Below are 13,250 nucleotides of genomic sequence, written 5' to 3' on the forward strand. Positions count from 1 at the left end.
TATCGTAAAAATGTAAAATTATCATTTAAATTGATTGCAGATATATTAAAATGATTATTACAAACATGCTAATTATCTATTTAAAAAATTGTACATTTTTATATTATATTTAATCAGTGTAATATTGATTACTATTGAAAAATACTGATCCAACAAATATCGACAAATAACCTAACAGGATTTTCCTATAAAAACATTGAGAAAAAAAAGTGTATTCCAAAAAAAAAAAATTTCGATCATCATCGATAACTTTTAGAAAAGAAGATACAGCGAAGATCGATAAAAAGAACACAATTTCTCTAAAAGGGCGACAAACCGCAAGACAGCAGCTTCCGATCGCATCTGTTGCAATCAAGAAAACTAAAGAATAAGAACAAGAAAAAGAAAGTAAAGAAGAATAAGAATAAGAATAAGGTCGCCGAACAAACACTTGCCATAGGTGTCCATTTATTATTTGAAATCGCGTGAAGAAAATTGGACGTGCAGATTTCTTCTTCCCCTTTTTCTCTCCCACCATCCATTTTACTTCTTCTTCTTCTTTTTCTTCTTCTTCTAATTTGACCCCTCACGGAGAGAAGTCCAAGATGTGCGTCCAACGTATTTATTGACTTATGTAGTACGTATGTCCTCCTGAGGAAAGAAATCAGCTGTCGTTTGACTTAATCGGACCCCTACTCGGCTATTTTCTTTGAACCCCCGTTAGTTCTTTCGCGCTTACGATTGTTCCATACTCGAGAGGGTGTACTCCTACAATGGTTCCTTCCGTCCAAAGAGTCACCAACCTTCCCAAAATACCCCCCACCGTATAACTTTAAACGGCAAACCTTTCATATGGATTTTACATATATGTATCACAGACACACACACACACACACACGCAAACACAAACATATTTATTCTCTTTTTTTCTTTTTTGTTCTTTCTTTATTTCTTTCGATCGTGACAATGATGATGACGATGATGATGATGATGACGTAAACGGCGAAGACGACGACGAGGACGACGAGGACGATGACGACGACGACGTTATGAAGTCAATGTCGTAGAGGGGTAGTTCAGCTGCTTTCTGTACTGCATGAAATCTAGGGGAGGCAGGGGTCGGAGACCCCCTCGCAGTACAGCTGCCTCCTTCTCTCGATCGCGTTCACCTTCGACGATTTCTCCTCTTCTTATTTTTTTTCTTTGCCTTTAACTTCGCATATGTCCAATTTATTATAGTATCCACAGACATTGACTTCTCATCGAAATTATCTTGACCGCAGACTTTTTCGGACAACGTTGCTATCCATCGAGAAATCTTTTATATAGATTTTCGTTAAGTTTATACAATATGTTGTTTATCTATATAATTATTTCAAATAAATAGTAACAAATATTATTAATCAATTTTATAATAATTTTACAATGGAATTATGTAAATATTTGTATTTTATTAATTTAATAAGTTCGATTGCATAAGTGTTTCTTGTTGTTCTAATATATTTTCGAAATGTATTACAATTTTGTAAATAAACGTAATAAATAATATTATAATATTACGTTATTAATCATGAAATGTCCGATTTCTAACTGAAAGTAATCGAAATAATCGGACGTTTTATAATTTATGATCTAATAATTTCAGAAAATAATTGTGCAACTCTGATGTTTTAATAATTAAATAAATTGATTACATAGATGTTTCTTGTTCTAACGTAATTTAAAGAATTTAACACATTGTTGATCGGTTTTTAAATGCAAAAATTTAGTAATTTTTTAATAGAAATATTTATAATTGAATGATAATATTTAAAAGTTCTGAAATATTATTAATATCGAAGTTAATGTAAATTCTATCGAATATTAATAAATAAAATTAAAATAAGAAAAATTCACAAAATTTAATAATTTAATAATTGCATAAATTGCATGTATATACAAAACACGAGTACACTTGTGATTAATCAATAATGTATTAAATAATTTTTAATACAATTTATAATTAATAGATTTTTTTTCAAGAAAGTGAAAGCTGTTGATGATAAAAATAGACTTTAGATTATTTATGCACGTAAAATATACAAATGTCCATGAAAACTATGCATTGATGTATAGGAGGAATGTATGCGTTATGCAGGGATATGTTCAACATAAATTTATCGATTCTTTCTAATAAAATTTGAGTCATATATACTTTTAATCCTTTTCCATATTAACTTTTGTCTATTTTTGTTTGTTAATTGCATTTTTTAAATGTAACATTTCATGAGTTATGTTACAATAAAAGTAATCATCTTATAGGAAAATATTGTATTGAGAAAATATTGTATTGTATTGAGAAATCTTAATTAATAATATTAATAATGATTCATCTTATGGAATGATATCAATTCAACAATTCTTACTGTTATTTTATAATATTTTACACGTTCAATTATATATTAACATATATTTTTGCAATAAAAATCTGTAGTCTAATGATAAACATGAAAAATAAGTATTATAGTACGTCAATAAAAAGATTTATTCATAAACGAATTTATTCGTAGTTACAACAGGATAAAAAGATAAACCAACGAAAAAGTATAATAAAAATAATTACTGGATCCTTAAAAAAAGAGATAAAAAAAATAGATAGATAGACAATGTTTTGCCAGATCCTGTCAACTTTTGAAATCATGTTTTTTGAAATCTCTATGAATTGTGAACTCTCTCATTCATTCATTTTTCTCTTTCTTTCTCTGTCACTTACTCTCTCCCCCTTTCACATATTCTCTTACTCACTCTCTCTTACTCATTCCATCTTTTTTATCACTCTCTCCTTCACCCTCTTACACACACACACACACACACACACACACACACACACACACACACACATATTTACTGATTCACTGACTAACTCACTAACTTACTTCTTCTTACTCATTCCCTCTTTTTTTCTAACTCTCTCTTTCACACACCTCTTACTTACACACTCTTTTTCTCACTCTCTCTCTCTCTCTCTTTTCTCTTTCTCTTTTCAATTCTGTTTTACTCATTCTGTCTCTTTTCATATAAATAGTACATCTCTTTCTTTCTCAAGATGAGACGATCTCTTCGTACGACTTTGATTTTTCTGTGAGAAAGAGTGCAGATGGTTGCGAGCATTGTAAAAGTCGGCGCGTGCCAAGGGTGTCGATCGTACGCTCGGGGTAACAGCACTACGAGGGATGCGTTTTACTAAGGGAGACCAGAGGTAGTTGCCCCAACGATACATACACATCATATGTGTTGCTACCATAGGAGAGAAATTTATCCACGTGCGGGCACTGCTAAGTGCATGTTCACATTCTCCCTTTTTTCTCATATCTATGTATTTTACTTAAAATTATGGAAATTTACTTTTTTTTCTTCTTCTTTGAAATAAATTCAATAACAATATTCAAGTAGATTTTTTAAAATGTTGCTATGGAAATTAACCATGTATAGATTAAATATTTTGTTTTTTTTTCGTAATAATATAAAAATAAATGTAACTAGAAATAAATAAAAAACAATTTTTAACCCATACAGGTACGATTTAATCATAAAAAATTTTGTGCATTGCGCTATCATTATTTTAATTACATTATTAGTAATCAGGTAAATATAAATTTATTGCTTATGATTTTTTAAAGATTAAAAATTTTAAATTAAATTAATTATTATATTGTGTTCAATAATAACTTTAGTTACATGATTAGTGTAGCTCGTCATTGTACACCGCGCGGGGTTAAATATATATATATAAGTTTTTAAAAATATTTAATTTAATTCGATATATTGTAGACTACTTTCGATAATTGTTACTGTTTATTGTACGTTGTGTTAAAAATAATTAAATAAAAACATATTAAAATAGAGTTTTTTAAAGTAGATAGATCGGCACGTGATTTTAAAGATGATGCAGCATAAAACCAGTGCAATCTATCTCTTAATACAAATTAGTAATAAATTACAAATTTTCAAGCTATTATAGATTTAGATAGTTTAAATTAATAATTGTTACAAGAAACGTTATTAGTTCTCAAAAAACGAATTCTAAAACAATATGTGTATATAATATTAAACAAAATAAAATTAAAATAAATTAACTAACATTTATTTATTTCTTAAATTTAAACATATAATTTGCATATGAAAGAAAAAAAGAAAGAAATTAAATCTGCTGTTGTTTAATTTGTTTTATTTTGTCTTGGTCTTCAAATATTCGAAATATCTTAAAATTTACTTGAATATGTTTTAGTTTTACTAAAATTACAATATAAATAAGAAATGGTAATTTATTTTCCGCATGGCGAGTATACTCGTCAATCACAGTTAACTGGTTAAACACAAAACAAAAATATTTAAATATCTGTGTATGATTTTAAAATCATACAGGATTATAAAGGATTAAATATTTAAAATATTTTACATCAGTTGTCATTGCAAATACAATGTTTTAATATTAAGTACTCTTTAAATGATTATATCATATTATACCACGTGTATATTATATACTTTATCTACTCGAGTATGTGTAATATTGAATACTCAAAAAATCATTAATTCAAATCTGAAAGAGGTTAAGTTAAGCTGTAGTGGTATATAATAAATGTATTGGTAACGTTGGGTGCGTATTTTCTCATAAGTTCGCGCACGTGTTACAATACGGACACAGGTACAACAACGAAGATCAGGAGGATCGTAGTGCCTGCGCGTTTTCTGAAGGTATGATGAGGTATACGACATATGGGAAAGGACGATACCTCCCTTCGATCGAGTGTAGGGAGCTACTTACGCAATACCTGCAGTTATCGCGGTTCTCAAATCGAATTAAAAAAATTTTATTTTTATTTATTATATATTCTTCTCTTTATTATTATTATTATTATTATTATTATTATTATTATTATTATTATTATTCATTAAATTTTTTTTATATATATTGCAAATTACATCAAATATGGAATTTAATTTCATACTAATCGCATTGGTTTCATTCAATTATTATACATAATGTAATAAAAATATAATTAGAGAGATAAATTCATACGAGTGTACAGAAATTTGGAAAACAAGTTCTTTTTTTATAAATTTATAAATATTTTTTAAAAGGATGCGTATTTACTTGATCAGTATTTTAAAAACATTTTTAATTAGTAATTGGTTATTGTTTAATTTCATACCGATTCTTACGGAATTATTTATACTGACAAAATATTTATATATATAGAGCATTTATTTTACAATATAGATTCTATTAATTAATAAAAAGATTGATCAAATAAATAAAAATATTTTCAAAATACGCTTCGAGGCTCATCAGGTATCAATCAATTTGATACTGATCAATACTTAATTATTTATATTGTACAAAATATTCATATATATTATCTAAAATATTTATATATAATAGGTATTGATTAACAAAAAGACTATTTCAAAATAAGTAAAAACATTTTTAATAAACGGTTTGATAAGGCCCGTATTATTTACGATAGAAGATAATCTGGTAGAAATAATCTCTTAAGAATATTATGGAAGAGACTTATCTGTTTTCAATTTATTTTGTGTATTGATTTTTATTTAATTATTTATATAGAATAAAATATTCACACCTATATATTCATTATTTATTTAAAAAATACCAATTAAATAAATATATGCTTCAATAGCATTCATTTTTCATTTATTACCATAACAAATCGTCTAACCTCTAAAATAATCTCTTAAACATATAATCTAAGATATTCCAATTGATTAAAATTTTATTTGATATTTTTTACTATTCAATTATTTAAATTAAACAATGTGAGTTTACATATATTGATTATTTATTTAATAAGTAAATACTAATTAAATAAATAGAAATATCTTTAAGAATACGCTTCGATAGCACCTATTCTTCATTTATTACGATTAAAGATCACCTAACCGAAAGAATCTCTCAAATACACAATAGAACAGTCTCGTCCGGTTTCAATTCGTCGTTGATGTAAAAAGCATTTGTCTACCTGAACTTTTATCCGCGTAATCATATGCACGTTCTTCTTTATCTTCTCCCTCAGGATATAGGTATGTTCAGAAGACCGGAAACGTCTCGAGGGTGTCGGATGAAGAAGAACCACTAACAACAAATAAAACGAGCGTAACAGACGAAAACGAAAATGACAATAAAGAAGACAAAGATAACAATAATAAGTAAAACAATTACGGTAATGATGACGATGACGATGACGATGATAACAGAGGCAATAACAGCAACAAAAATTACAATAATGATGATGATGATGACGAAGACGGCAAAAACAGCAACCAATAATGACAACGATGACGATGATGTTGAAAATGACGAGAACTACGTTAACGACAAGAACGACATATATGACGAAGACGAGAATGTCGTAACTGTAAGTCTCGAGACAAACGGGACACCTTTGCAGCTTCCTAAACGGGATCATCATCTGTTCCTTCAGGATTCTTCACCCTAGAAGGCACCCTGCCCCGTTTCGCGCTATTCTAACCGATACAAACGCAGCCGCCGCAGATGTGGGACTTATAGACAAGAAGAATTCGCAACAGGCAACGTTGAGGAAGAGTGAGATCGAGATGATCGAGGGATGTTGATGATGAGAAGGGGAAGGGAAGAAACTTTCAAGAGCACAGGGGTAGAACCAGAGAAACGATAGGCAGAAGAGGGAAAGAAAAAAGTTGATCGACCTGGTTCTATGAAGGAATACTTTACTGGAAGGTAGCTTTTGAGAAAGAGAGATGAAAGATTCTCTCGCTTGGGATCTGGTATAAAAAGTTTGAAATTTTTTGAATTTGTTCGGTACCTACTCCTTACGTACCTTATTTTATTGATTTTAACGAATTCTTTTTTTATTAGGAGATCTTACGGATTCTTCTTTTACATGTCAAATATATAAATTGCAGATATATGGAATTTATGATCGCTAAATATGTGTGTACCCACAGATATGTTCTACAAACATTTATCGGTTGTTTCAATGGTTCCGTCATTAATGAAATTAACGTTCATTTACACTTAACATTTTTTTTTGTATTGGACTTATGTCTTTTGCGCTAAAAATACTAATTTATTTTTCTTTATTTTTAATATTTTTATATATAAATAGATTGCGAATTTTTATGCATTTAAAATATGTACAAATCGTACAGAATTTATGATTCTAAATTTTGCGCATATGTACAAGTATTTTTGACCAAAATTTATAAGTTATCCCGTTGTTTTATTTCGTCATTAATGAAAATAAAATTCACTTATAATATTAATCCACTTTTCCATTAAAATTCTTGTCTACTTTTCTTTATTTTAGGTATTTTTTAAATACGAATATACGGCGAATTCTTACGTACGTAAATTATGCAAAAATATTTACAAAATTTATGATCATAATATATGTTTACTTATATGGATGAAAAAAATTTGCATTTGTACACAATATAAAGTTTACCTTAAGCATAAATTTATCGGTTATCTTACTAGTTTCTTCGGGAGTGAAATTTGAATACACATAAACGTTAAACCAAATGAATAGTCTTATAGGATAATTTTACATATATCTATTGAAAAATTCTAATTGATAATACTAATAATGACTAATTCTATCAAATGATATCAACGCAACAATACAAATTGTTATACTTATTTTAATTTGTGATATATAGGATGTTGTTTAACTGGCGATACAGAGAAGTAGGGGTTGATTCTACATAAACAACTGAGCCAAAAATGTGAAATAAGATTTGTTCATATAAACCTTTTGTGTTCAATAAAAATAAGTTTTAATATTTGTTAAGTACACGAGCACTTGAGCTTGCAACTCTGGAAACTTAAACCTTTTCATGGAACCCTATAAAATACAACACATGCATAGAACAAAAATTACTGGATATAACATTTATTTTTATTTAAATATTCGTTATTTTTATTTATTTAAGTATGATATATGAAAAATTTAAATCAATCAAAAGATACTACAATTTGCTATATTTATTAAAGCGTGTTATTAGATTTTGTTTATAACGTTCATAAGCAATAAATAAATACGTGCATGCAATTGAATTTTTTGTACAAAATCCAATTCTCGCGTATTCAGTTATGTTAATAAAATTTCGTTTGATAGACAATGTCGATGCTTGATCGAGGAAACATGAGTATCGGTTATTGATCAATTAGGTTTAACGAATTTTATGTTCGGCACGATTTTATGAACCTACTCGTGTCTCGTACGTTCTGAACGATATATTTTTTTCCTCTTTATAGCTTGCTTTATAACGGTTTTATCGTACGTCCCCTTCGGCCCAGTTATCAATGCCGTTACGAACAAGATAACGATTTGCAGATATGCTTACGCTTTTAATGTTTATAAGTAACGGTAATTCCTTTTTACTTTTGATGGGTAAATTTTTATTTTATGGTGATCATCGATGATTTCAATAATCATTCGCGATATCGTTTATTTTATTTCTAATTATTTGTCAACGAGACTTACTTTATTTTAGATTAAATTGGTTTTCATACCAATTTTTATTTGATCAATAAATACGTTTCAAAGAAATTTTTATATTTTATTAAAAAATTATATGAAAGATGTAAAAGTAGATGTTAAAATTAGAAATGTTACTTGAAATTATATAAATAATTAATCGAATATGTTAAAAATTTCGATTTTTTTAGGTATTCTTTACATTTATTTAAGAAGAGTGCTTAAATTTTCATTAATATATTGCATTTAGTATTTAAGGTTAATTAAATAGTAGATATTTTGCTATAAAGTAATAATGCCAATTTTATAAAAATTTAAAAGGAGGAAAATTTTTATTCGTGTAATCTTTTTTATTTTACCCCTGTACCGTTTCTAGGAGAAAATTGATATGGAAAGTATGATAATGAATTATTTTATATTTAAGAAAAAAAGTCGTTAAAGAAATTAAATAAATATTTGGTGAAAGAATTAAAAAATACAAATTTTTATTTATTTTTTATTATTTCAATTTTCAAATATTTTAGGTTTAATCTTTTTAAATTAAAATATTCATAGTTTTTATATTAATTGGTATAATACTGACCAATTATATTAGATACTTATATTTAATTATAAAAATTGATTATTGATTTGAAATATTAACAAATTTTTATATTTACAAATATATTAATTAAAAAAGAAATTATTTTATTTTAGAATAATTATTAGTTTTCAAACTAATTATTAGATTTGACAAATAACTATATTTATCAAATGTGGTTATACTTAATATATTATTATATTTACAAACATTTAAATTAAAATCTTAATCATTTCTTTTATTAATCTGTACATAATATTGAAGCAATTATATAACATATTAATATTTTATTAAAAGTGCTGACCATAAATATTAAAAAATATTGACCCTGTAAATCAGCTTAGATAATTGTAACTTATCGTTTGATTCTTCAATTCTTACCCACGTCAGTTTTATTGAAATGAAAAAGAATCCCGAAAGAGAAGCTGAATCAAATAATTTGGTTTAAAGTGTGGGTGAAGTACGTCACGTGTCGGGCGACAGCTGCCAAAGTCAAAAAGCGAAGTTCCCTTCATACAACGTAACCTATCACGTAAGTGTCTATTTATTTGTTTCGCAGAAGTATTCACGTGACCGTTATCCCGTTTATCAATATTCTCAAATTTCTTTATGATATCAACATTGTATACTTGTATGTATATGACATAAACATAAAAATCTCGATCATGGTAATATTAATATCTAAAAATCGAAAACAACAAAAAATTAAATCAGTGTAACAACATTTCTTATTTGTTATGTATCCTAGGTTTTCCAGAGTTTTAATTAATGAAAAAATAAAATAAATTTCTTAACTATTATTGTATTATTGTATTATGTAATAGGAGTGTAATGAGTGTAACTCGACATTACATTTCTTATACCAAATTTAATGTCTAGCTAGACTCGACATTATGCAATGCAATTTCTAACAATAATTTAAAATGTTTAAATCTGAAATTAAGCAGTGCAAAGGGTTAAAAATATGTACCCCTTAAATGTTCCTTATGAATGTATGAAGATAGTAGAGAAAAATCCGCGATGCGGAATGAAATTCGCGATATTGGACTGATTCGATCATAGTCCCTTTTTTCGGACCCTTTCTCGAATGTCCGTCGACGTTATTGATTATTCGTAGAAGCTGAATCGTGCGTATATAACAGCTGCACCCGTATGTGCCCTAGCAGTCGAGCAATATTAAACAATACCAATGGGGTTACCTACGATAGGGGAAAGAAAGAGAAAGAGAGAGTTAACGGGGCTTATGGGGGCGTATATACTTAGTCTACGTGCTACGCACTCAAACGTATGTCACGTTCTTTCTTTGATCCTAACCACGTTCGATCGATAACGTCCACTGATAACTCGAGTATTGGATAGATCGACTAAATCGTTTATGTTATTTTGTTCATGAATGGGGGATCTTGTGAAATCGAAGATGATTTAATGAGAAGAAGATTTTCAGTGGAAATACATTTTTTCTTTATTTATTATGATATTTATTCAGTCTAATAGAGAAGAGTGTCGATTATTTAGGTTAATAGGAAATAAATTTGTTTCGATAATCTGCTTTTCGGATAATCGATTTGAAAGAATTAAATTCCTAATTAATATGTCTTAAATCTCTCTTTCTCAATGTTGGAATAGAAGGATATAATAGTATTATATTTCTGTTGAGTAATACTGTATTTAAATTCTGCCATTAATCCTATTTTATATAATTTAATATCTATTAAATTTAGAAAAAGTTTTTTGAGACTTTGCAGGTTAGGTTCTATAAGGAAAAGAAAAAAAGACTTCGGGCAGAACTAAAACATACATAATAGATTCGACTGATTGTAGTAATAATAATCATTCTAATTTCTGGAAAAGTAGCAATAATCAAAGTAACAATGTTAAAGTACATAGTAATATTTGTACCAATATGGCAATGGAAAAAAAATTAATTTTCCGTTAATTACTGCTGTTGTTATCGGGAATATTGTTTTAAAAAAACATGAAAATTATGTTTAAAAATATTGTAAACATCATAATACATTTGGGAAATGAATTAATTTCGGATAATCGATCTGAAAGAATCACATAACATAAATATTATTTAATAGATAGCTGAAGTACATAAATACATGACTCATTGTATTGTCAATTCGAATACATATACAGACATTCGGATTACCGATTTTCAGGTAATCATCGACGTTTCGAATAATCGACGATCTACTGTATTAATTAATGTCGTTTGGATTTTATGTATTTGTGTGTGTGAAGTTATTCTGTAATAATCTTAATTACATAACCTAAAAAAAGAGATATTAATTATTACTAGATCTGATATACCGGACACTACATGTCCGGTTACATACAGCACTATTCGGACACTACAGTATGTCTAACTTTTTTACTTCATATTTTAGTTATTAATAAATCGCCTTAGTTACTGTTCTTAGAAATAGGTTATTTATTTAATTTCGGTAAACATATATGTCCCAATAATAATTACCAACATGTACGATATTTAGGTACGGACTTGTTCTAGACATTATTTTCGTAATTGTTTAATTCACTTATTATAAATAAAAAGCTTTCAAGTTAAAATCATTAGATATGTAATTAAGGTATACTACTTATTTATTTCTAAGTTGTCTTTGTCTTAAACACACTATACTAATAATTTATAAGCAAAAACTTAGTAAACGTAGCGATGTAGATTTTAAGGGACACTCACTGTATGTCGACTAATGAAACAATATATCGCAGATCTACGACTATTTATATTCTTCTTTAATTTTGTACCGTTGCGGTGGTCTCTGTATGTGGTACCCGAAAATAGCGAACCCAATAAAAATTGTCTAAACTCTAAAAGGAACCTTCAAGTTTCTATCTCTGTCTTTCTCTTTTTTTATTCGTTTCCATTTCCACCGAGCTCTTTGAGGACCACTTCGAAGAGTCACACGAGATCTTTCTTCCTCTTGTTCCTTTTTCTTAACGAAATCGTGTGTAATCTGTCAGCGAGGTGCATTCGTTAAAATAAGAAAAAAGAGAAGATGAAGAAGGAGAAGAAAGCGAGAAATACGCGGCAAACAGAAACGGTCCTGATCGTAAGAAAGCCGATAAAGTTTGAAAAAATGAAAAGAGAAGAAGCTTGTTGAAGCATCAGGTCCAAGAAATACTATTTTTTAAACACGTACCAGGAGATAGTAGCTACTGGTAACATTTTCACTATGAAAGCTATTATCCTGCTTATGATAACCGACAATAAAATCACGTTATGAGTTTTTTTATTATTACCTCCTTCTATTTATTTCCAATTATTATTGCATCAAGTTTTGCAGAAAGCTATAAACCAAAATAACAACATGTATGTAAACAAGTGATTGAAGTTTAAGGATAAATTTAGAATACTTTTTTCTAATTGAATCTGTTGAATTATGTAATCTTGATTTTTTATTTGACGTCCAGTTATATTTAAAATTAAGGAATTTATAATAAATAAATTTTCATTAAAATAGATATTATTGTTCAGATTTTGTTTTACCTGAGCAATTGTATAGGCAGGGTTAAAATTACCAGAATGATTATTTTGTGTTGTTGATAATTAATAATTGGGCCTGATTATACAGTAGGTTACCTAACCTTAAAAATCTTGAACTTGAATAAATGTACAGTAATTTAAATATATTAATTTTTTTTCAAAGTACTGGCATATCTATTGGGTATATTTTATTTTTTCTTGACTGCTGTTTGACAATATTTGCTAATGACTGATTTAATATTTAATAGTATAATTAATAAAAAATGGTAAGGAATTATGAAAATGATACGGGATTTGGGCCCTTCAATCGAGATACCTAAAGAACAAGAAGATTCCAGTTACCGACTGTGAGAGAATTCATGCGAGACCGAGTGAAGGATGGTGAGAAGGAGAAGGAAAATTAATAGGACAGAAGACAAGATAAAGAGGAAGAGAGACAAGAAAAAGCAAGATAGAAAGATAGGAGAAAAGAAAAGAGGAAGATAGTCAATAGTTTTTCCTTCAACTTCCATGAAAACTCTTTTCTCATTCTGTTCTGTTTTTCTGTCCTTATCTTCCCCCACCCCCTCTTCTCTCTCAATATATACTTCTCTCCTTTTCTTTCTTAAAGCCAGTCGAAACGACAAGGAGTCGGCCTTACAGGTCGAAGTAGAGAAACGCC

At 28.2% G+C, this 13,250-nt stretch overlaps 1 protein-coding gene and 1 long non-coding RNA gene across 3 annotated transcripts in view; both read right to left on the reverse strand.

The window, feature by feature from the left end:
* Window positions 1-13,250, reverse strand: part of LOC122521639 (M-phase inducer phosphatase-like) — a 110,391-nt gene that overhangs the window by 14,528 nt on the left and 82,613 nt on the right. The window lies entirely within an intron of this gene.
* On the reverse strand, window positions 557-6,104 carry LOC122521703. Its single transcript, XR_006304855.1, has 2 exons — window positions 6,000-6,104; window positions 557-630 (listed from the first exon to the last, which is right to left on the reverse strand). It is a non-coding gene; the product is annotated as an uncharacterized LOC122521703 (long non-coding RNA).

The sequence above is a fragment of the Polistes fuscatus genome, unplaced genomic scaffold (genome assembly GCF_010416935.1).
Source record: "Polistes fuscatus isolate 324 unplaced genomic scaffold, CU_Pfus_HIC Scaffold1, whole genome shotgun sequence".
Lineage (NCBI taxonomy): Eukaryota > Metazoa > Arthropoda > Insecta > Hymenoptera > Vespidae > Polistes > Polistes fuscatus.